Consider the following 25894-nt stretch of genomic DNA (forward strand, 5'->3'; position numbering starts at 1 on the left):
TATATATATGTCTGATTCGAGGCTTTTTTTTTTTTTTTTTTTTTGGTAAGACCATGAAAGTCCCTCTGGTACAGAATGTCACTAAGCATAAATTATGCAAAAACCTTGATTTGGATAAAATGATTTGCCTTTCAGACATTCTTTCCTATTTGTGCATGTCAAAGCAACTTACACCTTTTAGCATAATCAATGCAATTGATTTGTTCAGTGAGATGCATGAATGATTGAGGTACTGTAGAACTCATCGTCTTATTTCAAGGTAAAGAATCGTCCATGACCTATAGAACTGACTTTGTTCAAATGGCAGTTCTGAATCAAAGTAAATGAGTCATAATATGTTCATTTAATCTTCCTAGCTAGATGCCATTCTCTCCATCCTCTCTATCTTTTTCTTTCTCCCTACTTACCTCCCAGTTCTCCTATATTAGCTTTGGGATTTTTAAAAATTCCTCAGAAAGAACTTAATCCTGGCTAACTTAAGCAGAAGAGTATTTATTGGAAGGTTTTCGAGGGCTCAAAATTAAGAAAATAGAGAAGGTGAGTTAGGAATGGGTGCTTCCTGATTTGAAGGCTCTGTTGGGGCAGCTCCAGCAAGAACACTCAAAGTGGTAAGATTCCGGCTGGGAAGTCATAGAACTATCACTCCTTTTCATGCTTGCATTATTTGGTCAACAGAAACTGGTAGCAAATGCAGCAATAGGTTTAGTGAGGATGGATGACTGCCAACTTCTTTCCATTTTTTTACTGGACATTCAATCAGATTATGCCCCAGTCTCCCATGCAAATAGATGCAACCATGTAACAGAGTTGTGGCCATCGGAATGGGCAGAAGTAACATGGGCCCTGCCAGGTGGGTAATAGAAAACCCTCTCACGGACAGCTTACCATTCTCTTTCTCCAATCTGCCAGTGAAATGATGAGGACTCTGAGGATATAGAGTGTAGCTTTTTCTAGCTGTCAGTCTGTTATTTATGTTTTCTTAAATTTCCAATCCACTAGGAAGCCACATGTGCTGCGTGAGTCTGACCCCAACCAAAATGGTCTATACTCTGTTGAGTGAGAAAAATCCACTCACCATGAACTTGAATATTGCAGCAATGGCCAGTTTCTAAAGTTTCCATATGCTCTCCCTCAATTTCCATACTTCCCTCATTGAGACCATTCATAAACGGCTCCTGGGCTAATCCAAGCCATGGACTGGCAGTGGCCTGTGAATGAAAGTTTGCATGGCACTGATCTGGAGAAGTGGTGCCATGTTGGAAGGAACCTGGTCCTTGAGCCACCCCTTGGAGTGGAGCTGCTCAGGAAAACCAACAAACTGGAGACACCTGAGTCGTCACTTTCACAACAACAACAAAAAATCTATATTTAGCTTCTGAAATTAGGGGGTCAGTTGACAGATCCTAACTAATAATGCAGATTAGAGGTACAGTGCTTACCCCCTTCTTGCCAGAAAGCAGCCAGTCTCCTGTGTGGGCATTATCAAGAAGCAGGAAACACACTGGATAAAAATAAGAGGAAAACCCCAAATCAGAGCTTGAAAATGGAGGTAAAAAATGACATACTGTTTTTTCATAGCACGTTTTTTTCCTAATTGCCAAAATGATGTACATAGTCACCCTCACTTTTGTCAATGTCTCTAATGCCTCCAGAATGGATGGCTTAAGATGTAAAGTGGCCTTTGACTGTAGTGATGCCTCTGTGTCTTATATTATAGTCAATTGCACATCTCTCTCTCTCTCTCTCTCGCACACACACACACACACACACACACACACACACACACACACACAGAGAGAGAGAGAGAGAGAGGTAGAAAACTATTTGAGGGTAGGAATAAAAAGGTGCTCTTGTCTTCTCTCCAGTGCGAAGGGCACGAGCATACAGCTGAAGCTCCAGATGGTTTTACTGAATCACTTGATAAATATGAACATCCTCATTTTGGTAGCCATGTGGCTACATTATCTCAATTTTGCCATCCCTTTAGCCCCCACCTGCACAGCTGCAGGACCTCAAGGAACCCCATCTCAGCTTCCCTCTTCCACCCACCCACCAACTGCCAAGTTTACCAGGAGTTCCTTGTCGCACAGTTCTCTGGATGGCCTTGGACTGATCCTGTTCCTTCTTCAATCTCGCTTGTAGTTCTCAGGAATAACTGTACAATGTGCTGAGAATGCAACAGCCTGAGATAGGCAGGAACTAACCAGAACAGCTCAGGGTCTTCTCCATTTCTCCCAAGAAATAGGATGTTCTTTGGTGCTTTAGCCCAGCCTGTCATGTTGTCCCTGGGATATATAACCCAGGGCAGGCTGCATTCTGAGGTCCTACAGCTGAGGTGTAAGTGAAGTACATGCAGATGAGGAGATTCCATTCACCCCAGGCCGATTTCCTGAGCCTTGGGGGGCCAACTTGCAATGAGTTGTAGGCTTCTGTTGTCCTTTGTCTATTGTTCCCATCTGTAAATCATACATCCATTTCATGTAACTTGTTGTGCTTAAGTGGGGCCTGTCTCAGCAGACTGACACAAGCTGGTAACCAGTGCACAGTGAACCTGCTTCAGACTGCTCATCTATGCTCAGGAAATATTCACTTAATCTTTTCATCCCTAATATGCTTTTGAGGTTTACATGGGCATTTGAGCCAGCCATGTCTCTCATATAATCCTACTCCCTGATATGCCAGCATATTGCCATTGTCCAGCAGGTACTGCATTTACTCTCTGGTCACCAGCCTGGGCATCAGGGAGGCTCCACTGGAAGATAATGGCCTTCCCTCTACCACTTTATTGTGACAAGCCCATAGGCATTGGAGTCAAACACAGTTAGGTTCAAAACTCAAATCTGCCACTTTGTGATTTTGGATAAGTCACGATATCTCTAAACCTATATTTAACCAGCTATTTAAAAAAATGAGTTAATAGGAGCCCTGAAGTGATAGTTTATGTTTCATAATTAAATGAGAAAACATACGTACAGCCCCCAGAAGGAAAATTAGTCCATTTAGTAAGCATTCAATAAATATTAGCCACCAGAATTATTATCAGAACAGCTATTGATGTCAATGGAGTTGTTATAAAGAATGATTGATGTCATCAGAGATGACTATTTCCTCTTCTGTTCTATACTACTGAGTTCTCAGTCCTAGACCCAGGTTTCTCTTAATCCTGTGATAGCAAGATTTTAAATAAGCACTTCAGTCTCTTTCTATAGTCACTGACTCTTTATGGTGGCATTTGTACCACTTGCACATGGGACTCTGTGTTTACTGAGGTATGGGCATAGAAGAGGAAACTTGTTACTCCTTTTTTTTGTATATTTATTTGTCTGAATACCTAAACACCGGCATTTATTTTGATTTTTTTATGTAAAGGTACAAACCATGCTCCTGCTACTACTTAAGACATGTGCATGAAGAAAATATTTATTTTTTCTGAACATTAAGCCAGCCAAACACACTGTCTGGTGATAAATTGTGCCCCTATGGCTTTTTCTGATGAAGAAGCTCATGGCTTATAGTGAAAGGCTGTAGCTGCCCATATTGCAGTTATTACCATATAAATGCTTATCTCTGTCATGGATGTGCATAATCATGAAATATGCTACCTTCCAAGTAGGAATGTGCAACAGATTGTTTTGCAGAACGTTATAGCATCTTATAGTATTGCAATATTTATGGTTGAATTTTCTTTTTCAGTATAAGCAGGTATAATAATTTCCTCCTAATATGTCAGTATGAACTTTCTTAGACTTGACTAAAGACCAGAAGTAGATGATTTTGCTGGCACATGTGGACAACCTTAGCAATCCCCCCAGTATTGGTATAATTTATGTATTACACTTTAAATATCCTATCTATTCTGAGACATAAAATAGTTTGAATATTTTTGACTGAATTAACTAATCAACTGATCAACAATTTGAGGACTTACTTTTGAAATCCAGATTTTTGAAATCTAAAGAGGTACTAACATGCATCTTGCTTTCAAATTCAATAACCTAAATGGCATCAGCCCGGAAATTGTGGGTGGCATGATGTCTCATCTCTGATATAGGCAAAATTATTGTGGATCTTTATTGTTTACCGTTGTATCTTCAGGGGCCTGTGACTTATCGATTAATCATTTATTGAAAGGATTCACAGCTTAGTAAATATTTGTGAATTGCACTTTGTTTATATTTGGAGACTCTCCTTTCCCCTTTGTGATCACCACCATGAGCCTGTGAGCTTGAATGTCCTTGCCAAGGACCACTGTGCCTTTTCCCCCATCTTTTACTCATCTATTCCCACTTACTTGTTTGTAGCAAGCACACTCACAGTAGTACCTGTGCCATGGATATTTGCAATTAACAAGGAGCAGAAACCTTAAAATGAAACAATAGCAATCTGACTGGTAAACTTTCAGGCAGAATGATGATTTTAGACATCTGCTTCTTCTTAGAGCCCCAGTACCACACTTGTTTGTGGTTACCAACTCTCATCTGCCTAATATTGCTCTGTTGTACTTAAAAAACAGCTGGACTAAATTGTGCAAATGCACTACTGTTTTTAAATAACTATTTTCAGTTACAAACAAAATTGGGTGTTTTAATATTTTGAATGCAAGGGCCAACTTGTGTACTTTCATGTACAACTTCTTTTACACATTTGACTCTTGATTGCTTCTTAATGTGGTATCTCATTTCCACCAGCAGTATTAGTCAGTGTTATTATTTGGACCAGCATGCTGCATATCCTAGTTCTCTGAAAGATGCTGCTAATAGTTGAACCCAAACAAACAAACCACATCACTTTATTTAATACTTATATTAATTTATTTCAAATATGGGTATATACTTTAAGTAAAATATGCCAGATTTAGATTCTGCCAAGAGTAACACAGATTCCAAGAAGAATGACTTAAACAGAAATTTGTTTCTCTATTACATAAAAGAAGCCTATAGGTGGTATTCCAGCACGGCTATAGTAGCTGGAATATGAAATCGCCTATGATCCAGCTTACTGTTCCACCTAGCATGGAGATTCAGTACTCATGGTCCCAGATGGCTGCTGTATATCCAGCCATCAAAATCTTATTTCATACTGCAGAATGAAGGGAAAAAGAAGGGTATTGTATTAGTCCATTTTCACACTGCTATAAAGAACTACCTGAGAATGGGTAATTTATAAAGAAAACAGATTTAATTGACTCACAGTTATGCATGGCTGGAGAGGCCTCAGGAAATTTACAATCACAGCAGAAGGCAAAGGGGAAGCAAGGCACATCTTACATGGTGGCAGGAGAGAGAGAGCAGAGAAGTGCCACACCTTTAAATCATTACATCTCATGAGAACTCACTATCGTGAGAACAGCAAAAGGGAAGTCTGCCCCCATGATCTAATCACCTCCCATCAGGTCCCTCCCCTGACAGATGAGGATTACAACTCCACATGAAATTTGGGTGGAGACACAGAGCCAAACCATATCATTTCACCCCTGGTCCCTCCCAAAACTCATGGTCTTCCCACTTTTCAAAACCTGATCATACCTTCCCAAGAGTCCCCCAAAGTCTTAATTCATTCCAGAGTTAACCCCAAAGTCCAAGTCCAAAGTCGCATCTGAGACAAGGCAGATCTCTATCAACTATGAGCCTGTAAAATCAAAAGCAAGTAAGTTACTTTCAAGATACAATGGGGCTACAGGCATTGGGTAAATGCTTCCATTCAAAATGGGAGAAATTGGACAAAACAAAGGGCATATAGGCCCCATGCAAGTCTGAAAGCCAGCAGGGCAGTTATTAAATCTTAAGACTCCAAAATAATCTCCTTTGACTTCATATCTCAAATCCAGGACATGCTGAAGCAAGAGTTGGGCTCCCAAGGCCTTGGAAATCTCCAATCCTGTGGCTCTGCAGGGTTCAGTCCCTGTGGCTGCTTTCACAGGCTGGCGTTGAATGACTGTGGCTTTTGGAGGCACACAATGCAATCTGTCAGTGGATCTGTCACTCTGGGGTCTGGAGGACAGTGGCTGTCTCCTCACAGCTCCAATAGGCAGTGCCCCAGTGTGAACTCTGTGTGGCAGCTCCAACCCCACATTTCCCCTCTACACTGCCTTCGTAGAGGTTCTCCATGAGGGCTCCGCTCATGTAACAGACTTCTGCCTGGACATCCAAGTGTTCCCATACATCCTCTGAAATCTAGGCAAAGGCTCCAAACTCTTGCCTTCTGTGCACCTGTAGGCCTAACACCATGTAGAAGCCACCAAGGCTTGGGGCTTGTACCCTTTGAAGCAATGGCCTGAACTGTACCTTGGCCTCTTTTAGCCAGAGCTGGAACTGGGGCTTCTGGGACACAGGGCACCATTTCAGGAGGCTTCACAGAGCAGAGGGCCCTGGGCCTGGCCCAGGAAACCAATTTTCCCTCCTAGGCCTCTGGGCCTGTTACAAGAGGGGCTGCTGCTAAGGTCTCTGACATGCCCTAGAGACATTTTCCCATTGTTATGGCTATTAACATTTGGCTCCTCTTTACTTATGCAAATTTATGCAGCCTTGAATTTCTCCCCAGAAAATGGCTTTTTCTTTTCTACCACATGATCAGGCTGTACATTTTCCAAACTTTTATGCTCTGCTACCCTTTTAAACATAAGTTCTAATTTTGGACCATCTCTTTGTGAACTTATATGACTCTACACTTTTGGAAACAGCCAGGTCACATCTTGAAGGCTTTGCTGCTTAGAAATTTCTTCTGCTAGATACCCTAAATCATCTCTCTCATGTTCAAAGCTCCACAGATCTCTAGGGCAGGGGCAAAATGCCACTAGTCTCTTTGCTAAAGCATAGCAAGAGTGACTTGCTATTGGAACTATTCCCATTAAGTTCCTCCTCTCCATCTGAGACCACCTCAGCCTGGACTTCATTGTCCATATCACTATAAGCATTCTGGTCACAACCATTCAACAGGTCTCTAAGAAGTTCTAAACATTCCCTCATCTTCCTCTCTTATTCTGAGGCCTCCAAACTGTTCCAGCCTCTGCCCATTACCCAGTTCCAAATTTGCTTCCACATTTTCAGGTATAGCAGTTTCCCACTCTCCTGGTACCAATTTTATGTATTAGTTCATTTTCACATTGCTAGAAATAACTACATGAGACTGGGTAATTTATAAAACAAAAAGAGGTTTAATTGATTTACAGTTCTCCATGGCTGGGGAAGCCTCAGGAAACTTACAATCATGGCAGAAGGCAATGGGGAAACAAGACATGTCTTACAGGGTGGCAGGAGAGAGAGAAGGGGGAAGTGCCACATTTTAAACCATTGAATCTCATGAGAACTCACTCACTATCATGAGAACAGGATGGGGGAAATCTCCCTGTGATCCAGTCACCTCCCACCAGGTCGCTTCCTTGACACGTGGGGATTAAAATTCCACAAGAGATTTAGATGCCTGGACATCCAGGTGTTCCCATACCTCCTTTGAAATCTAGGCAAGTGCTCCAAACTCCTGCCTTCTGTGCACTTGCAGGCCTAACACCATGTAGAAGCCACCAAGGCTTGGGGCTTTTGTACCCTTTGAAGACAGAGCCAAACCATATCAAGTATATATTCACTAAAAAGTGCTTCTGGAATATCTCAACATTATTTACACTTAAGTTTCACTGGTCAGAACTTAGTCACGTGGCCACATTTCACTTCAGATAAGTCTGGTAAGAGCAGTTTTTAGCTGTTCAGCAATGTTATCAACTACAAATACCGATTGCGCCACAAAAAGGGAATCACTATCAGATAATGTGTTCATTTTCTCTTGCTCTACAACATATCATCACCAATTTAGTGGCCTAAACCAATTATCCAGTTAATATCTCATTGCTTCTATGAGTCAGAAGTCTGGGAATACTTGAGTTCGGTTTTCTGCCCAGTTTCTCACAAGGCTGAAATCAAGGTGTCAACTGGGTTTCAAACTCATCTGAAGTCTCGACTAGGAAAGGACCTACTTCCAAGAGCTTTCAGTTGCTGGCAAAATGTATTTGCCTAGGGTTATAGAGTTCATAACATCTTGCTTCTTCAAGCTAGCAACAGAGAAAGTGTCTCTGCTACTTTAAATCTTTAACTTCAGGGAAGGTGTGGACCCGCTTTTAAAGGGATCACCTAATTATGTTGGGTGCATCCAGAATAATCTCCTTTTTTTATTAACTCACAATTGACTGATTGGGCACCTAATGGCTTCTTCAAAGTCCCTTCACTCTTGCCATATTGGTTAGAAGCAAGTCACAGGTTCCATCAACACTCAAGGGCATGGGATTATACATAGAGTGACTCACTGGGGACCACCCTGGGGTGTTTACTTTAGGCATATGATTGGCAATATTTGCCCCACACAATATATGATAGTTCTTTTTACGCTACAGTCATCCATTAAACAATGATGTGTCAGATCCAAAAAAAAGAGTTGCCTGAGATATTATTTGATGGATTTATGCAAGTTATTTAAGCTACTCAGTGCTGCATAAGCAAAATTTAGCTGCCACTGGTTAAACTGATGGATGCCATCTATTCAAGTTAGTTGTTTGTCTTATAATTTCAACATATGCTTGTGATATGGCTTGGCTATGTCCCCACCCAAATCTCATCTTGAATGGTAGCTCCCATAATTCCCACATGTCATGGGAGGGACCCAGTGCGAGGTAATTGAATCATGGGGGCAGATTTTTCCTGTGCTGTTCTCATGATAATGAGTAAGTCTCATGAACTTTGATGGATTTATAAAGGGGAGATCCCCTGCACATGCTCTTCTGCCTGCTGCCACATAAGACATGATTTTGCTCCTCCTTTGCTTTCTGCCATGATTGTGAAGCCTCCTCAGCCATGTGGAACTGTGAGTCAGTTAAACCTCTTTCCTAATCCCAGCACTTTGGGAGGCCAAGGCAGACAGATCATGAGGTCAGCAGTTCGAGACCAGCCTGGCCAACATGGTGAAACCCCGTCTCTACTAAAATACAAAAATTAGCCAGGCAACGTGGTGTGTGCCTATGATCCCAGCTACTCAGGAGGCTGAGGCAGGAGAATCACTTGAACCCAGGAGGCGGAGGTTGCAGTGAGCTGAGATTGCACCACTGCACTCCAGCCTGGGCAATAGAGTGAGACTCCATCTCAAAACAAAATAAAACAACAAAACATCTTTCCTTTATAAATTACCCAGTTTTGGGTATGTCTTTATTAGCAGTGTGAGAACAGAATAATGCAGTTTGTATTATTTTATAAAGTAATTTAACTTTTATTTTTAAATTTCACACTGTCAGAAATTAAAAATAATTTTTGCTATTCACTGTAAGTGCACATTGTAGTTGATAAGCACCAGTTCATCATTGTATCAAAAATTGTAACTAAAAATTCTCAATGTCAAAAGAATTTGAGAAATTCTAACCTTGACAATACCAATGGGTTTTTTGAATAGCAGTGAGAGTGGCTAGGAGTTTAACTCTTTCCATCAAATGCAGTCTCTTAATAGCGCTTTCACTTAAAGATGATTATTTAATAAGATTGCCAAGTCTGCAGCAATAAGACTGTCATCAAAAAGAAGCAGTGATATACTGCAGAAAATACTTAACACTTATGTATCCACAGGTCTCCTGGCTCGTGTCTATATCCAATAAGAAGAGTAATAAAGAAGAAGAAAAAAGTACCTGGTCTGTGAATAGATATTAAAAAGTTTGGATATTAAAGTTCATGCATTTACTTGATTTAGGGACTGTCTTGGAAGCCTTCCCATTTGCTTTGTAATTCTATTAGTCTTAGTTATCTGGCTTCTTAGTCCTTACATGAGAAGAGAAATAATTGAACAAGCAGAGATTGAGACCCCAGGAGTGCCAAGAAGTGGCCTCCTTAGGGAAAGACAGAACAAACACAAAACAGAACTAGTTCAAAATTTTGTGTGTGGAATGGTGAGACCATTTATTTCAGGGACATGACACCATGTGTCACTACATCATCTTTATAAACTGAACCATTCACAGGTAATCATAATCATAAGCTCAGGTTATAAAATGTATTGAATGCCTTTTACAAAGTTTCCAAACATGAATGATTCTTATTTTTTAAAATTTTTTCCCACAACATTACAATGAACTGATGGCTCTAAGTGTATGAAAAAGGAGCTGAAATGTAGTAAGTCCTCAGTGATGTTAGTTGTTACTATCTATAACTGTTTATCACCTATGATTAGTTATTATTTGTAACTATAACAGTCGGTTTTGTGCAGCTATCACAGAATATCGTAGCCTGGGTCATTTATAAAAGAACAGAAATTTATTTCTCACAGCTCTGGAGGCTGGAAAGTCCAAGATCAAGGCACTGGCATCTGGAGTCCTCACATGGCAGCAGGCAGGAGGGCAAAAAGGCAATGAATGCTGTTTTCTCACCTGAGAGAAGAGCAGAAGAGAGTGAATCCACTCCCTCAAGACGTTTTATAATGCATTAATCTATTCATAATGGCAGAGCCCTCATGACCTAAACACTTCCAGAAAGGCTCAGTCTCCCAACACTGTCGCACTGGGGATTAAGTTTCCAACACATGAATGTTAAGGGACGTATTCAGACCACAGCATCGTTACTTCTTGGCTAACCTCAGCCATGATAATTATCAATCTTAATATCTCCCATTTCATATCAGCATATCCTGATTCCCTTCCTAAGACACAATTAACCCAGGAGTTTTCTAACAATTTGGGGTCCATATTGGCCCAGCTAGGCTCTCATTCTCTTATTTTTGTAGCTAAGAGTCAGGAGAGCAGTATGAGGATTCCTCAAAAAATTAAAAATACAACTACCATGTGATTCAGCAATTACACCTCTGGGTATGTGTGCACAAAAATTAACAAACATTTTGAAGAGACATCTGCACCCTCATCTTCCTTGCAGTATTATTCACAATATGGAAGATACAGAAACAAACTGTTCATTGACAGATGAGTGGACTAAAAAATGTGGTATATGTATGTGCGTGTGTAAAGATATATATATATATATATATATATGTAATATATATATGAATATTATTCTCATAAGAAGAAGGAGATCTTAACCATTTGTGACAACATGGATGAGCCTGCAGGACATTACACAAGTGAAATGAGCTAGACACAGAAAGAAAAATACAGTATGATATCACTTATATGTGGAATCTAAAAATGTCAAACTTCAGAAGCAGAGAGGAGAGTGGTGTTTGCCAGGGACTGGAATGTGGGGAAAAATAGGGAGATACTGGAAGATAAATAAGTTCTGGGGATCTAAAGTACATCATGATGACTCTAGTTAATAATACTGCATTGTTTACTTGAAATTCTATAGCAGATTTTAAGTGTCCTCACTACACATACATACACACACAGATAGTATAACTATGGATGGTGGTGGATATTAATTAATTTGACTGTGATAATCAGGATACAGTGCATATGTAATCAAATCATCACATTGTTCACCTGGCATACGTACGATTTTATTTGTCAATTAAACTTTTTTTTAAAAGAAATACATTAAATACATTAAAAATGTCTTATAGGTGTCTGTACATGGTATAAAACCACTCCAACTTTAAGAGCCTTATGCGATCTGATCACTGAAGTTGCTTGGTGACTGAACACTTACTTTTCTAGTTATGGCACAGTTCCATGTGCCAACAAACAATTCAACAAATAAATGTGCAAGGACAATAGGTTGCCATGGAAACCAGTATTACAATGCCCAAAGTCATCTAGCTCTGTGACAGTGATGCATTAATGAGATGTTTCAGCAGTTAGTGTGCTCTGGAAAAGTGTGTGCCTGCAAGGCTATGTATGTTCCCCTCTCAATACTTAACATAAGAATCTCATTTTGAGGTAGTTACTTTGTACATCATCATGCGAGATAAAATATAGATGGATATTTTCATAATGCATCTTTTTTTAAAAAAAAAACAGATATTGCAAATGCATCATTTTATTGTTCTTGTTATATATCCTGTGGGTGTAAGAATAATGGTTCCATTAGAATTTTATGTATCTCCTGAACCAGGGAATGGTCAATTATTGGCAACAATCACATTCCCCACACCTCCCTAATGGCTAGTGGCCCACACTGTAAATTAAGTAGAAGACATAGAGCAAGCAGAAAATGTGGACCCCTGCTTTGGCTAATTTAAAAGGTGTTTCATAACATTAACCCTGCGTGGAGAAATTTCTGCCAGTTGCCACGGTACCATAGGAATATGTGTAGCGTATGGATGTCAGATTTGGGTGCTGCATTTTGAGACTGTCATTAACTATCTGGATGGTTACCAGGGTAATGAAGGACGTGGAAACTGCACTGAATGGTTGAGTGATTGGTTGGAGGAAATGGGATGATTTCACTCAGGTAAAGGAAAATTTGGGGAAGACATCGCAGCTGCCTTCAAATATTTGAAAGCCTGTGAAGGAAAGCTGACAAATTCTGCTTTAAGTGGTCATAATTTGAACCATAGTTAGAAATTACAGGTTAGAAATCAGGCTCCATATAAGAAGGAGCTTTAAAATAATTAGAGCTATCCACCAAAGCAATGGTCTACTCTGCGAAGAAGTAAATGCGTACTCTTTAATGTATCATTTCTTTGGAAATGTTCAAACAAACCCTGATGAATGTGATTGTGGATAGGTTTATTATATAGCAGGGGGAGTTAGACTAGATGATATTTTGGGTTTCTTTTATCTTAGGATTTACCTGACTTTCCCTCTTTCCCTCATGCCTCTGCTGTTTTGCTTTTGCACATTATCCTCAAATAGAAAGAATCTTCAGCAAAGAAACAGAGAGACTGACAATAATATTTCATTCATTCCACAGCCATACCTGTGTGCCTTACATATGCGAGCCACCCCTATGTGGGAGAAATTCATGGAGACTGTGGGTGCTTGTTTTTATAGGTTGGTTCTGCACCATTATCCTGTAATATCAGTGAAAGAATAAATTAAGATCATACTAAATGATCTCTTGGAGTTGATCAGACCAAGGAGGCTTTTGCTTCCTGTCATATACTACAGACTGCTAGATGTGGCCTCATGCCACCTGTTCTGTCTTTTGACCCTCACTTAGCTTCAGCTCAGTGCACCTGGTCAATAGCATAGTCTACACAATCTTAAAAAAAATTGCTGTTGCAAAGCATTTCAGAATGCATCCTTTTAGTTCTGGTAGCCTAGTTTCAAACTTTTTAGAGTTTTAAGGTTAAGATTTATTTCCCCTAGAAAAGTTGATTGCAGAGTGCTGGTGAGCTCCCATAATTGAAAGTGTCAAGGGTCACTTGTGAAAGGAGGTAGAGCCGGCAGCTCTGCTGTGACAACTGAATAGATTTGCTGTTTAGTAACTACATCTTCACATTTGGTGAAATCTCCATCTCTGGCCTTGGGCCAAGTGCTCTGTGAGTACTCACTGAATGTGAGTTGGCAGAAATGATTTGTTCAGAGGCTATTTCCACGTAGCCGGTTCAGATTCACTCACACTTAATTGGCTTGGCAATTTTTCTATTTAGGCTTAATAGAGGCTTTCTCCAGGACGGCATGGCAATGAGGGGTTGGGATTGTACTATGTCAAACTGTGTGTTCCAGCTTTTGACTAGCTATTGGAAATTGCAGGAATTTCTGGGAACATCATAAATGTGTTCTACAAAGGTTTCTTAAATTCATTTCAACTTTGAAAAGACAATGTAAGTTACATAGAACATTTTTGGAGTTTCAGGAAGTACAAAATATTAGGAGAATTAGACAATATCTGCTTAGGTTTTCGGAAAAATGGATATTAATTGAGAAGTTATGAAGACTAATATATTGGACAAAATAATGCTTTGATAAAAACAATAGTAGTGCCATACTTTCACTACTCCTTTTGAATTGAAGAAAAGATGGAAGAAACAGGCTGATGTATCCTGCGTTTGGTGATTCTGCTGGCAGAAGTAGTGAGGAAAAAGACTGAATTTGCTTTTAACCAACTACATATCCCAGGAATGTATAGTTATGGCATAGAGATAACATGCTGAAAGTGTTCTTAGTATTTGTCAAAAAGAAGGGAGTGCGGAAGAGGAAAAGCTCTCCAGCCCTGGGTTATTGGGACTTAGGTTGCATTTCTGACCCCAGTAGGGTGTTCTTTGTCCCTTAGACCTGCCAGACTCTGCCTTTGTGGGTTGACTACAGGCAGCACGTTGCTCTTGTTCTCCAAACCAAAGTCAGCTATGTCAATCTCATTTCATTTTCAGCTTTGTGTGAAGCCATTCTCTTCGATATTTTTGACACACATTCTTAGATCAGATCCATATGCTTATTAATTCCAAAAGAAATCCAGTGGGAATCCGATCTGGGCAATTTATGACTCCTCAAACCCTGGAAAGATTATGAAAATATTTTAATAATAAAATACAATATGCAGTTATTCCAGAAATTTTTTGTCACTTATCTTCATAACCATAAATTATTTCATACCTAATTACAAACAGGCAGACTGAATAATTGTCTTCATTGAGGGATGTTTGACACTGAGGAAGTATAGCCTTATTTTATAAACCTTTTAATGTTCAGACTATAAATATGTCACAGCTAAGGAGTACTGCATCTTTAAGTGTATTAAAGCCACTCTTGTGTAACCAAACATAATGGGATTTTTAAATGAATTATAACTAAAGTACTTAACAAACAACTTTTTAAACTTTCAACATGTATAAAGCTATTTGAAACTGTCCATTTCGTGTTAAATGTCCAAAGTATATTCTTAGCCATTTGGCAAAAATTTTGTATTGGTGGAGGCTTTGTCAAGATATAGATTTAATAGAAATTAAATTATTTGATAGAAAATTTAATAGCTGTTCTCCTCTCATATGCATAAGCTATCACATCAATGAGGTGTCAGAGCTGTGTTTTGTGTTTGTGAGAGTTTTGGAACAAAAGCAATGCATATGCATTTAATAAGAGGATTGTCCATCTGTATTTTGGTGCCTTGGAATGAAGTAATGAAGTTGTTAAAAACACAAGCCTTTCCTTTTCAATTCACACCACAGAATGGCTGTCTGGACCTTGGAAAGTAAGAGTCTGAATCTTTATCTAGTCAGTCATTCATTCATTGCCCTGTGTATGTTATTTCAGAATTCTTATGACAGATTGTAATAGCCAGTTTATATAAATCTTCAGTTGACATCAAGATTGGTTCTTAAACTCTAGAAGAGTAAGGGCTCTGTTTTGATCACCACTGTATTCTGGAAAATAATAATTAAATGAACATGTTTTGAATGAATGGATGAATGAGTGCATACACATTTATTGAAGTGTTGCTTGTTGGAATTTGGAAATATAAGGACAAGCAAAAAACCCCTGCTGTCAAAGACCCTACTCTTCAAAATAGAGAATGATTCCATCAGCTTGTGAATCTGGAGAGCTTCAAAGAGAAATGTAGTGAATCCAAGCACCATCTGCCATTTTGCTTTGGTGTTTAACAGGCAGTGACTTTGTGCAAGATGTACTGCCAGAGCATCTGGCTACAGCATTCTAGGCCTGACGGTTATAAAGGTTGATTGACTTGCCTTGGGCCCAGTTTAATCATGGGCAGAAGGACCCTACACTCCTAAATTTATGAGAAACCACTGCATTGTAAAGTCCTTTTGGTAGCAGAAAAAGGGGTGCCACCTTCATCTGAAAGAGATATGTTGGCCATGTCCATCAAAACCCATTGAAGTGACACAGTCTGCACAGTGGCATGAGGAATAATGTGAATGACGCTACTAGGGAATCACTTTTGCAGTATTTGAGCCTTGCTCTCAGAATAGAATGTTTTCTATTGAATTCATTGCAACACCAGTAGCCCAAGGTCCAAGGTGTGTATATTCGAGGCCTAGACTGGGGCCTTTGTTATAATCTCCATGGATTCTGGGTCAGGGAGGAACAAGTTATTGAGCTTGGGCAGTGCACAAATCTCAGCTGTGATTCCAGTTAGCTAAGAAAAAGTCGAGCCTAAAATAAATTATTGAATCTTATATCTTTAAGCACAATTCTATTCCAACAATAAGAAATAACCTAAATGAAGCAAAACCTTCTTTACCACTAGGAACTGATTACAACAATTTGAAAAGACAAAAAGATCTTCCTTTCTTTCTGCACCTTCTCTGATGATATATTCTAAATTCAGAGTATAAGCGTGGGGACCTAATTAATATTTTTATTTCATAAATAACAAACGTCTCAGGCAATGGGGGAAATTCTAACCAAAGGAAGAGCAAAGGATTTAAGTAGTCTTCCCTTGTTCCCCCACTGCTTGTTGTTAAAAAGAAAAAAAAAGTCAGATCTTTCTCCTTGTCCAATGGTGTTTTCTTCTTATCAGAACATCAGGAAATATAAAACTGAGGTTGACTGGGGTTCATGCTTTTCACTTCATCTTTCTGGTATCACTTCTGTGAATGCAGTTATTCTGGGAATAAAATTCATCCTTTGGCCTAAATGATGGTGAGACAGACTGCCCCCCTCCAGCTGTTTGAGATTGTGGGTTGTTATCATGGATGAAAGAAAGATTACAAAACAGAACAGAGCAAAACAAGCAGGGCAGGTGGTACTGGATGGGATGGTCATCTGCTGGGTTATTTCAAAGGATGGCTCCATAGGGATATTTCATAATACAGGGGAGTTTTGCTTAAAAATACGTACTTTCCTTTTTCCTCCCATCAACTTTGCCCTCTTGTCTCATCAACTCATTTCCGATAAAGTTGATTGTCTGATGCTGCTGTGCGTCAAAAAAGTGAGAGACCTCTGTGGACTTCTCTTTTTGCCTTATTTATGATAGCAAGAGCCAAAGCACACAGGGCCTGTTGAGTGTATCAATGAGAGAAGTCAAAGAGAGTTTGCTTTATGCCAGGAAGAATCTGAAAGTCTTTATTGATTTTACTTTTTAAATTTAAGAACTAAATATTTTCCTCTTTCTAAAACTCAATGGATAAAGAGTGATGTGAATAAAGTCCAATGGGTCAGCCAAGGAGATCACACCTAAAGAATGTTTCACATCAGCTGTTATCATTTCTGTATGCGTGTACACACATAACACTCAGAAGATGGAGCACACAAATCATAATAGCAAAGGTCCCATAATAATTCTGAAGCCTTGAGGAGGCCACAGAAAGTTCCTACTGGGTTGCGTGTTGGACTTGATCTCTCATAATTTAATGTCTGGCCTGGCAAGGTTAGGTGGAGATGACTTGTGGAGCTGAACTCCTCGGATGGCCTCCATTGCTCTCTCAGAGCCCTGGGACAAAAGTCCCTTTTCTCTGTGTGTGATGTGGAGGGCAAGTTACATGATCTTCTCTTTAAAATCCTCATCCCTATGAAATGGGAATCTCCTGCTTCTGTCTCTGGACCATAGAGCTGAACACTGAGTCAGCCAAGCAAGCTTCCTTGATGTTAGACAGGATAGTATAGGGTTCAGAGCATGGAGTCTAGATCTAGAGTGCTAGCTGCAAATACTGGCTTTGCCATTGACCAGCAGCCGGCTGGGAGTAAGTTCTACTAACCTAGGAGCAGGGAAGGTTCTTCACCTGTAAGATGGGGGGATAATGGCAGGCTGTGCCTGAACCAAAGCAGTGCTGCAGGACTTATTATTGACACTATTATTATTCACTCATTCATCCTTTTCTGAATCCAATACATATTCACTCAGTGCCAACTCTATACAAGACACTGTGTGCTAGGATCTAGGCTGTAGTGGTAAAAATCAATAAGCTTTTCCTTTCTTAGAGATTCCAATTTGGCATGCGGAGACAATGTGTAAAAAACATAGATATATTATTAAGATAATTTTAGATTTAATAAGTGCTAGTGATAAGTGTGATAAGAAGGAGATAAAGCAGGGTAACTAGAGAATACATGGTGGGGAGTTCTATGGATCAAGGTACTCAAAGGTGTCCCCTCCCAGGATCAGAAGCAATTTTACCACAAAGAGAATGAACCATGGGCTTCAGGGACCTTCTTGTGCCCGGGCCCCTTCCAAGGCTGCAGATGTGTTTTTATATGTAGTTGTGTGCTCTTTTTCATAAAAGATTCCCAAAGATGTGTAAGTTTCAGACCCCATAAAACCTGGACGTGCCTCTGCTGATGCAGTAATAAGTGAGGAACCACTTGATGGTAAGTGGGGGCAGCACGTCCCAGAGGAAGTGCCTTCAGGTAGCGGCAGCCAAGAGCTTCAAGCTGGAGGAATGTCAAGAGGCCAGTGTGGTGAGGGCTAAGTGAGCTTAGAAAGACAGACAGGTAGGGCCTTGCTAACTGAGTAAGCGAGCTCTTCAGGTTTGCTCTAGGTGGATGTTGTGGGTTGCATGTGTCTCCCCCCAAAAAGATATGTTGAAGTCCTGAGGCTCAGAATCAGAATGTAATCTTATTTGGAAATAGCATCTTTATTGATATAATAGAGTTAAAATGACATCATTAGGGTGGGCCTAATAAAAAGGCCTGGTGTCCTTATGAAAAGGGGAGATTTGGGCACAGAGACAGACAACCATAGATAGAAGATGAACGAAGACACAGACACAATGCCATTTGAAGCTAGAGAAGTAGAAAGATCTCTCTATGAGCCGAGGAATGCCAAAAATTGCTAGCACACCACAGAAGCTAGAGGAGGTAGAGAGGGATTGCCCTATGGGTTTCAGAGGGGCTGTGGCCCTGTCAACACCTTGATTTCAGACTTCTAGCCTCCAGAATTGTAAGACAATAAATTTTTGTCCTTCACAACCACCCAGTTTGTGGAACTTTATGATAGTCCCTAGAAAACAAATACAGATGAAAAGACATTGGAGGATTTTAGGTCTATGAGTGACAGGATTTACATTTACATAAGATGACATCTGCTTTGTAAAGAGTACATTGAAAGGAAGTGGAAGAAAATAAACCAGTCTAGGACTTGGAGGGATCCAGGTCTTAGGTGATGTTGGCAGGGACTGTGGTCATGGCTGTGGAAACAGAAAAAAGTAGATGGGCCTTATTAAGGTAGGGGTGAGGAAAAGAAAAGAAAAAGAAAAATGTCGATGGTTCCCAGATGAGTTTTTGATAGTTGACCTGATGAGATTTGCCAGTGGGTTGGACATAGGGAGTAAGGATGACTAAATCCTTGAGATTTTCCATCCATCTTACCTAGTATGTGGTCTGTCTTCTAGCTGAGAAACATTCAAAGTGCCTCTGAAATCCTTACTCACCAATTTCATGGCACCATTTCACTTAATAATCTCTCTTGTTTATTAACTTTAATGGCATTGTATCATTTAGTTCCCATGCTACGAGGAAATCCATTATGCCAGATGATTCCACAATAATGATCGTCATACTTACATGAGTTGTACCTGAGTGCACTATTTATTTTTGCTGATTACTGGTGCAGTTTTGAACCCATTAAAGCCCTAAAGCTCTGCCAATAGACACCTAAATAAGGCCCTATAATCTTGAAGAAGAATTTAGTATGTGGTTGTTGAGCTACTAAACTCTCCCCGGCTACACTACTGTTTCAGTCATTGAGAGTTTAACGGAGGAGAAAATCAGAATATTGATTTTCTCTTCTGCCCCTTGGAAGAGGCATTCCAAGTTGTTTTTATGATGTTTTGAAGCACACGTGACAGTGCCTTTTAAGGATTAGAGAAAATCCAAATCTGCTACATGAACGTAGAGCCAGCTTTCACTTGGGGTTTGGCTTGGAGCTAATGTAAAGCCATGTGTCAGGAACACAAGGCAGAGGGAAATTGGGACAGACTTTCTCTCCTTAGAAGCACGTGTGTGTGTGTGTGTGTGTGTGTTCATGTGCCAAGCATTCTGACCGCAGGTCAGATTCAAGCACTGAATTTTCCATGCTGATTTCAAGGATTATACTTCAGCTCTGTGAAACTTTTGGACATTTGCTCACAGCTCCTTTTTACAATTTTGTATGTAAAAAATATCACTAGAAATAACCCCTTATAGTTTTAAATTCCCCTAAAGCTACTGCCAGACACCTCTTCCTTTGTCCCTTTCCTTTTTTCCACTACCTTTTTTTTTTCTCTCTTCCTCTCTATTAATTTAGATCAGGAGGTCATATATTTTTGGGGTCATGGATATGAAAGATTACAGAAACTTGCCCAAGCAAAAATGTTTTAATGATGAACACATGTTAAGGGGCCATAAGGCACATTTAGTAAGAGTTTGTGGGCACAGACACGTTGTTGAAATAGAGCACTGGGATGGGAGTGGCTGAATCTGGGATTTATTTCTGACTTTTACTACCTCTCTGACCCTCAGAATTTTTTATCTATGAAAGATGTGGATAACGATCATTGTAGTGAAGGTCTGCTGAAACAATATATGTGAAAGGACTTAACAAACTGTTAAGTGCTAGATGCAAGTGGAGGTATTGCTACTAGGGATCTTCAAAATAAAATACTATGCTGACTTGGAACGAATTTCAGGATTTGTTGTGAAGTAAAACTAAGCAAAACAAAAAGCAATATGTATGGTGTGATTTGCATTTATGTGAATTTTTATTTAAAAGAAAACCAGAAGTAACATATGCATTTGTGTCCAATGTATAGAAAAATGATGGGAAGAGCCAGGCGCTGTGGCTTACACCTGTAATCCCAGTACTTTGAGAGGCTGAGGTGGGTGGATCACCTGAGGTCAGGAGTTCCACACTAGCCTGGCCAACATGGCGAAACCTTATCTTTACTAAAAATACAAAAACTAGCTGGGCGTGGTGGCATGTGCCTGTAATTCCAGCTACTTGGGGGGCTGAGGCAGGACAATCACTTGAACCAAGGAGGAGGAGGTTACAATGAGCTGACATTCAGCCACTGCACTCCAGTCTGGGCGACAGAGTGTGACTCTATATCAAAAAGAAAAGAAAGCAAGAAAGAAAAATGATGGGATGGATGTGGTGCACAGATCTGTGGTCATATCTCAGACAGGAGACACCGGTTATCTCTGCGGAAGGAACAAGCTGGAGCCAGCTAAGGGGACACTTTGCATATTGAACTCTCATATTGCATGACAGGGATGTTTTATGTCCTATTGACCCTTGAACAGCATGGATTTGAACTACATGGTTTCACTTTTATGTGGATTTTCTTCAGCTGCTGCTGCCCCTGAGACAGTAAGACTGACTCCTCCTCTTTCTCCTCCTCCTCATCCTACACTATGTGAGGACAAGAATGAAGACCTTTGTGATGATCCACTTCCAACGAATGATTAGTAAATATATTTTCTCTTTCTGATGATATTCTTAATAATAATTTCTTTTCTGTAGCTTACTTCATTGTAAGAATCAGTTTATCGTACATATAATACACAAATATGTGTTAATTGACTGCTTATGTTATCACTGAGGCTCCTGGTCAACAGTAGGCTTTCAGTAAAGTTTTTGGGGATTGAAAAGTTATAATTGGATTTTCAACTGTGCAGGGGTTTGGCATCCTTAACTCCCATGTTGTTCAAGTGTCAGCTGTATTACTGAATAAAATACAGATAAAATAAAACCAAGTTAAGCCTTTTAAGTTAAAAATGTAATCACTAAGAGACTGTGGTCAACAATGGAGGTCATGACAATAAAATTCTGCTTTTGTTATTTATCCAAGTTACATTTTTTAATTCATCTCCTCAGTCAGCAACAAATACTTCTTCAGTACTTTGTGTCAGTTCTGCAGTCTACCAGGCACTGATCCTTCCCCAAAAATACAATGGAATGGTTTCTTTGTAGTTGGCATCCTTTACAATGTTTAAATTCTTGTGACATCCTGGACTGTAAGGGAAACAAATATTTCCAATAGGATGAAGATAAAACTATATTTAAAGATAAAGAATTGTGGCATGCTCGGTTACCTACTCAATATTCATTTCACCTTCTTTCCTATAAAGAGGATCTTGATTGTGTTCAGACAGTAACACACCCAGAACCTCAGGTCATGATCATGAGATCCTTTTGTCTCTTTTCTTATTTCTCTTGTAGCTAAGAGTATCCACGTGACCTGAACCTGGGTGAGTGGGCCCTTGAAAAATTTTTGCTTTCTTGCTACTCTTCCTTCTTCCCACTGGAATATAAATGTAAAGGGTGGAGCTGCAGCAGCCATCTTGCTATCACAAAAGAAAGATTGAGAGAACAGCAGAAGAGTTGACCTTAATGTTGTTGAACCACTGAATCAACGCTGTAAACAATCTATCTCCAAAATTCTTGATATGTGAGAAACTAAACTATTTATTTAAGTTGGATTGTCTGTTAAGTGCAGCTGAATGTCTTCCTAATTGATATAGAAATGCACTTAAAAAATAGCATGTACACTTTTTAGTATGAGCTAAGAAAATGAGTAAGAACACAGCACATTGAACCCAATTTTGCATATGCAAACCCCAAAGAACCCTGGTACACTTTCATAGAATATTAATGTGAAACCTAAGTTTGGGGAATGTCTCTGATGGGAAATTGGGAAACAGATAAAGTGCCAGAGACCGATCTATGGTGCAAAGATAAATTTTGGGTAGAAAGAAAAGAGCAAGAACATGCACAAAAATGTGTAGCAGAACCAGGCTGTGGGCAGGAACCAGAGGAGCTGTCTACTATGGTTGTATTTAATATGACTGCTGATGATAAAGCTCTGGTTTTTTTTATCTGGCCCAAATTCCTATCTAAGGTGTCTGGAGAGTCATGCCTTACAAACCATACATTCTCATCAGATGGGTTTTATTTAACCCCATATATTGTGACTTACTTTCCAGTCTGACTCTGGCATAACATTATGTGACAAAAAAGAAAGTCAAAATATTTTACCCCAAAACATCTTTCTTTGTCATATTTTGAAATGGCCCTGCAAATCTGTCCTTTGTGGGGGGAAATTTATATCTGTAAAGAATCTCTATTAACATAGCTATAGCCTTTTCTTCCAGGCCCTCCCAATCCTGAAGAGATTAAGTAAGAGTCTAGCACCTTTTAAAGGTCTGAATAGGAAACATTTGTCATCTATTCCCCCTAAGAATAGCCACTGTAAGACTTCAAAAGAACTTTGGTCTCCACAATCTTTTATCTTAACCTGAACATTTCTTTTCTATGGAACCCAGGTCTTTAGACAAACTCAACCGTCAACCAGAAAATGTTTAAATGTTTCTATAGCCTGGAAGCCCCCTCCTCCCCACCACCACCCCATCCCACTTTGAGTTGTCTGGTCTTTCTAGACCAAACCAATGCATTTCTTAAATGTATTTGTTTGATGTCTCATGCCTCCCTAAAATGTACAAAACCAAGCTGTGTCCGACCACCTTGGGCACATGTCCTCAGGACCTTCTGAGGGCTGTGTCACCAGATGTGGTCATTCATATTTGGCTCAGAATCAATCTCTTCAAATATTTTACAGAGTTTGACTCTTTTTCTTGACACATAACTGCCCAAGGGGTTCACCTTGTCTGCTGCGTAGACAGAGCCGATTCATCAAGACCGGGAGAATTGTAATGGAGAAAGAGTGATTCACGCAAAGCTGGCTGTGCAGGAGACTGGAGTTTTATTATTACTTAAATCAGTCTCCCTGAGCATTCAGGGAGCAGAGTTTTTAAGGATAACTTGGTGGGTGGGGGAAGCCAGCGAGCCAGGAATGCTGATTGGTCAGGGATGAAATCAGAGGGTGTTGAAACAGTCTTCTTGTCCTGAGTCATTTCCTGAGTGGGGGCCACAAGATCAGATGAGCCAGTTAATTGATCTGGGTGGTGCCAACTGATCCATCAAGTGCAGGGTCTGCAAAATATCTCAAGCACTGATCTTAGGAGCAGTTTATGGAGGGCCAGAATCTTGTAGCCTGCAGCTGCATGACTCCCAAACCATAATTTCTAATATTGTGGCTAATGTTGGTCTAATCCCCAGGCAAGAAGGAAGTCTGCTTTGGGAAAGGGCTGTTACTGTCTTTGTTTAAACTGTAAACTACAAACTAAGTTTCTCCTTTAATTAGTTCAGCTTATGCCCAGGAATGAACAAGGACAGCTTGGAGGATGGAAGCAAGATGGAGTCCGTGAAATGAGATCTCTTCCACTGTCTCAGTCATATTTTGCAAAGGCAATTTCAGGCACGGCCAAATATTTCCCATTTTCCTTCTTAACAGATAGGGTTGCTAGATTTAAAAATACAGATGCCCAGTTAAATCTGAATTTTAGATAAACAATGAATGACTTTTGAGTATAAAGCATGTCCCATGTAATATCTAGCATTATTTAACTCAAAAGTTATTCGTCATTTATCTGAAATTCAAATTTAACTGGACATCCTGTATTTAATCTGGCAACCCAATTTTCAGGCCTGTGCTAGAACTCTATTTCTTAATCTCCTTCTAGTTCAGATATTAACTAACTAATCGATTCCTCAGTGTCCAGTCTTACAGAAGAGTTCTTGTTAACCTTGTACCCTGGACTGGAGGAGCACAGGTTCCATCTGCTACTCTGTTTCATCCAACGATGAGACTGGAAGTTGCATTGTTTTGTGCCTTAGGTTTTCTCACCTGGGTTTTAGGCTAGTTACTTCTTGACATCATAATTAGATCCTAAAATTGAATTGCTCAATAATAGATACACGCAAAATCTGGAGCCCAGCAGTGAAACAAAATGTAAAACAATTTACAGGGCCTGACATTTGGCTTTGAAGCAAATGTTAGGAAATGATCTCCCCCTAAGTGTTCAAGCAATGAGAGTAGATTCACCTTTCAGAAGATATTTAGTTCAGTAATGGGAAGGGTTCTAGAAACAGCAGGGTATTGTTATGACAGAGGCACATAAATTGGTGAAATTAAGTGAGCAAATGCGCTGAACACAGAACCTTTGTTCTCCAAAAGTAGGTTATCACTGCTTGTCAACGAGTTTTGTGAAAAGAGTTCCTTCCCTTTTCTCAGTATGTGTGCTGTTGATTTCTTTTTATTGTCTGTGCTTTCTCTCTATATATTTAGAGATTAAAAAAGTGAGTCATGGCCTGTTAAGTTGACTTAGACCCACTGCGGATTCTCTGGTGTGGTTCCTTTTATTCTCTCTCTGAATTTGGGTGGAGGCTGGAATCAGAGGAAAGGTACAGTGGGAGGGGCAGGCAGAGATGAGGCTGGCTTGGGCCATGGTACTTCAAATCAGACCCCTGGCCGAGTGTCACAATCTGCTGCAGGGCACCACATCGGACAGCACGCATTCAAAGTTGAATGCCACCTCAAAGTTGAATGCCACCGGCATTCTCAGATGCACTGCCTGCCCATGAGCACTGTGCCCGTGCCTGATGCAGTTTGGCTCTGCAGACCTTCTCACGTCAGTCTTCATCTAAATTAGAAGGAGAAGAGATATTCAGCTTCGGATTTCTGCCAGGCTTTAATTAATCCTCTAGACATAGGCAGGATCTGTCTCACTTGTTCCTTTTCTTTCCCAGCAAAATGACACTTAAGGAAGAAGGTACCTCTGAACACACTGCTACATCCCTGACAAACTTTCATAAATATGCCCAGCTGTTTCCCCAATCGCCGCTCTGTGTCGCCTGCAAATCACCGATTAATTTGCACACAGCTGCTCCAGATTCTAGAAAGACAAGCTCCTGAGAAACATTCAGTGTTGCTGGTATTAAGCCTCTAATTTCCCTGAGTGAAAAGTTTCTAAAACTGTTCAAATTGTCTGAGGAAGCTGCAAAGGCTGGGCGGCTGGGCTTCCTCTCTGCTTGTCTGATAGACTCACTGTCTTGCTGAAAAATCCACTCAACCATCCTATGTCTGTTCTCTAAAATCTAGGAGCTATCAAGCCACAGTCTGGCACTTTTTATTGAAGCCTGTTTTGAAAACCTATTTGTGAAAGGCACAAAAAAAGGAGACAGTGTATTGTCATGGATAGGACCTTGAATTGTAGTCAAAGAAACTGAAGGTACAATCCCTTCTTTTCTGCCTAGCTTGGCCTCAG

General features: G+C 40.0%; 1 long non-coding RNA gene across 1 annotated transcript; it reads left to right on the forward strand.

Moving 5' to 3' along the window:
• The first annotated feature begins 692 nt into the window (after nucleotides 1-692).
• Nucleotides 693-22220, forward strand: LOC116456314 (uncharacterized). Its single transcript, XR_004244604.1, has 3 exons — nucleotides 693-850; nucleotides 21079-21196; nucleotides 21951-22220. It is a non-coding gene; the product is annotated as an uncharacterized LOC116456314 (long non-coding RNA).
• Nucleotides 22221-25894: the final 3674 nt, after the last annotated feature.

Source organism: Hylobates moloch, unplaced genomic scaffold (assembly GCF_009828535.3).
Source record: "Hylobates moloch isolate HMO894 unplaced genomic scaffold, HMol_V3 SCAFFOLD_16, whole genome shotgun sequence".
In the NCBI taxonomy this organism is placed as follows: Eukaryota; Metazoa; Chordata; class Mammalia; order Primates; family Hylobatidae; genus Hylobates; species Hylobates moloch.